Source organism: Zingiber officinale, chromosome 5B (genome assembly GCF_018446385.1).
Source record: "Zingiber officinale cultivar Zhangliang chromosome 5B, Zo_v1.1, whole genome shotgun sequence".
Classification (NCBI taxonomy): domain Eukaryota; kingdom Viridiplantae; phylum Streptophyta; class Magnoliopsida; order Zingiberales; family Zingiberaceae; genus Zingiber; species Zingiber officinale.
The window spans coordinates 136,329,141-136,333,214 of record NC_055995.1 but is presented as its reverse complement, the minus strand read 5'-3'; the positions used below and the strand labels follow the sequence as shown (position 1 = coordinate 136,333,214).

The following is a 4,074-nucleotide window of genomic DNA, read 5'->3' as shown; positions in this document are numbered from 1 at the left end:
TAAATTAAAAATATTTAAAACAATTAATTTTTAATCCAAAAATATCACATCATCCAAATATTTATCCAAATATTCATAAAATAATCCCACCTCTTGAATCATCTTACGAACCATCTCCATGAGATTTTCTTCTCTTTGTCTACCTTCCTCCATAAGTTTTTCTTCCCTTTGTCTACCTTCCTCGATAAGTTTATCTTCCCTTTGCCTATTTTCTGTGATACGAGTTCCAATTTGTTTTTGCTTTCAATAATTTCTTTCTCCATCCTCTTGCTAGTAGCACGCATATCTTCAATTTCTTGTGATAGTTCTTTGTTTTTTTCATTGGAGCACATTTCATTGAAAGTTACATTGTATGATCTTCCAAAGTATTGATTGCATCCAAATACATACACCCTTCCCTTATATCGGCCACCCACCACATCCCACCATTATTTGAGATTGAATGATGGATGTGTAGAGTGATCATCAACATTTTGTCGCTCTCTATATTGTTCCTGTACATATTATAATAACTTATATTAGTTTAATAAATATAAAAATAAATAAATGAAATGACAATATGATATTAATAACACTATGCAGTAAACACTAGCAGTAAACCTTACAATCAGCTATGCAATAACAATAAGCAATACATATTACAATACTAATATGTAATGGCAGTAAACAATAGTACAGATTACAAGATGTAAACAGCAGCAACACTAATGTAAACAGCAATAAACACTAGTAGTAAACGTGACAATCAGCCATGCAATAAACACTATGCAGTACATATTACAATACTAATATGTAATGGCAATAAACAGCAGTATATATTACAAGATGTAAACAGCAGCAACACTAATGTAAATAGCAGTAAACACTAGTAGTAAATGTGACAATAAGCTATGCAATAAACACTATGCAGTACATATTACAATACTAATCTGTAATGGCAGTAAATAGCAGTACATATTACAAGATGTAAACAGCAGCAACACCAATGTAAACAACAGTACATAATCTGTAATGGCAATCAACTATGCAATCTAGGTGACTAGATCATAGGGTTACCAACAAAGTGTAACACCAACACCAAAAAACAAAGTAACACCAATAGAACAGAATCAATAGCAGTATAAGAAAAAATACAGTACACCAATACTAATAGCAGGACACCAATAGAAGCAGTACACCAATACTAATAGCAGTAACACCAATGACAGCAATAAAATGTGTAAGGACAAAAATTGAATCAATTTAACTTATATCATAAGATCAAAAATAGAATCAATTTAACTCTCTGCTGATAACTGCCAAAAACAATAGTACACTATGAACCAAGTCATCTTATTATACTTTGTTTCAAACGAAGATCAAAATCAACACAAGAAGATAGAAGCTACTAAGAATTAAATTCCTAGAAAGTGAGTTATCTTTGCAAGATAGAAATCTAGAAATTGATTTTCTTAAGAAGATAGAAGCTTTAAAAGAGGAAATATGTAAATCATTGGTGAACATAAATCATCTTAGGCATACAAAAGATGGAGATGTTATTCTGGATTCTATGAAAGGAACAAAATTTCTTCTCTTTGTAAAGGCAAAGGGAACCAAAGAATATCTTATCTTCTCTTCTTGTTCTTGACAAGTCATATCTTCTATTCTAGAGTAGAATTGAGAAAGAAATGCAAAAGAGTGTCCGAGGTATCAAATCAAATATTAAAGCAGAATTTGTCGAAGCATGCCTCAAAATTTGCTGAAGCAACCGGCATTGCTCACAAATTATCCTATAAAGGATATCAATCTCACAAATTAGAAATTAATTTGTGAGACAATCTCACAAATTTGTGAGAAACAATGTAGGATAGCAATCGGCATGCCTCTTTGCCTCATGCTTCTCTCTGCCGCTTTTCCCTAAACCACATCAATCTCACAAATTTCTGCGATGTGGTCGCTTGCACGTCTAACATGGTTGCCCCCTCAAGTAATTATCTGGTGGCGAAGACATCTACGACAGTGGCCGCTGACAAAAGCAAGGACCTGCGGTGTGGCAGTCTACACAGCAAGAGGAAGAAAAATAAATTAGGAGTTACCTTTTGAGAGAGAGCAACAGAGGCGAGATACACAAAGTCGGCGACGAGCAGCAGAGTCGGCAACGGCGAGATACACGATGCCGGAAAGATATGCGTAGAAGAGTCGGCGAGATGCGAGAAATTAGTCGGCGAGAAAGCAAGAGTCGGCGAGGGAGGTAATGTCGCGAGGGAGTCGGGTTAAACAGGATGTAGCATAGGGTTTATTAAAATAAAATAAAATAAAAATAATTTAATACATTTATTTATGATTTATATTAATTAAAAACAGAATTTATTTTTGTTTAAAAATATATAAACAGATTGGTTGACAAATAAAATTTTGTATCATTCTGTTTAAAATTTGTATTTATTTTTGTTTATAAATATTTATTTTATAAATTTGTTTTTAGTTCGTTTTAAATTCCTTCTTAAATATTTTTTTTATATTATATTTAATTTAAATATAATAGATTAGTAATTCTGTATTAAATTCGTTTTTGATTTACTAAAATTTAAAACATATTTTAATTCTGTTTTAAAAATCTATTTCTGAAACCCTGTTTTCTTGTAGTGACCGAACGAGATTTAAAAAGTAAGAAAACAAAAAAACCCCCCTTTGCTCGATTGATGGTTGCACCAATTTAGAGCAGAACCTCGCTCTGATACCACTTATTAGATCGTTAATACGCTAGGGGGAGGGTTAAATAGCGTTCGTCACTTTTTTGAAAGTCACAAGAATATGCAGCAGAAAAGAACCATAAAAATACAAATGCTAACACAAGTAGTTTTACTTAGTTCGGAGCATTCGATAACTCATATTCCAAGGCCCACACTCGCTAAGTATTTTTGTTGGGCAATCACTATAATCACGAAGTAATTACAGAATTTAGGTACAATTGCAGGAATTAAATTATACAAACACTACAACTTTGAAAACTTGAACGCAAGTTGTCGATGCAACTTTTAGGTATTTCAGAGACCTTTTCGAAGCAGCGCGTGAGTACGAAAGTCGTAATAATTGATGTCCAGAAGCTGTTGGTCGAAACCTCCTTTTATAGCCCCGTCCAGGCGCCTGAACTGTGCTGACGTAGTGAGCTCTCTTTGAAACTTCATCCTCGAAGTTTATCCACCTCCGGGCACCCGGACCCCCACCGGGTGCCTGGGCCGTTGACGTGGGTTCGGTCAGCCGTCGTGCTTCAACTCAGCTTCTAGATGAGTTTTATTGATCTGGGTGCCTGGAGTAGCTTCAAGCGCTCGGATCGCCCGAGTGCCTAGCTAGGCACCAGCCAACCTCATCAAAGCTGGTTCGGGCGCCCGGAGTCCGAGTGTTAGGACCACTCTTTCTCGCCTTTCTCTTTCCTACAAAATGAGTTAGTTTAGACAACCATAATATGTTTATATGTAAAACAAAGTTAGCACATTAAGAATATGATCAATTTATAACTTAGATCCTGTCTTCCCAAGACTAGGATCTAATCATGGTCTCAATTTAGACTTCCCAAATGACTTTAAGCGGGACCACGCCTATAGTCCCACTAAGACTCATTTTCATTAAATCTCCCTCCTCCAGTGACTTATCTTACTTACCATTTGCAGACTTCCTTAATGTCAAGTCCCTTGATCCACCAGGACTTCCTGCCAAATTTTAACCAATTTGGACTTCCTCCTGCCAGATCTCAATCGATCTGGACTTCATGTCAGCTATCAACCTAGCTAGACTTTCTTTTGCCAGATCTCAACCAATCTGGACTTCGTGCCAACTATCAACCTAGTTGGACTTTAGTCTAGTGTTCTGGTCCTCTAGATTCATCAAGTCCTGCACACTTGATAAAAATGTTAAACAAATAATACATCTAACTTCAACCTATTTATCATACATCAAAACTTAATTATCAGTGTAACCTGCACCAACACCCAACTCCCCCGAGCTAGGAAGATATCGCTGGGAGTTGACATACGTCCAAGCCATAACACAGTTAGCCGACCAAAAATATCACATACACAAGCTGCTGTTGGAGGA

The 4,074-nt window shown here is 35.8% G+C and overlaps 1 long non-coding RNA gene across 1 annotated transcript; it reads right to left on the bottom strand.

Moving 5' to 3' along the window:
• Positions 1 to 2,252, bottom strand: LOC121987913. Its single transcript, XR_006113763.1, has 2 exons — positions 2,076 to 2,252; positions 1 to 494 (listed from the first exon to the last, which is right to left on the bottom strand). It is a non-coding gene; the product is annotated as an uncharacterized LOC121987913 (long non-coding RNA).
• Positions 2,253 to 4,074: the final 1,822 nt, after the last annotated feature.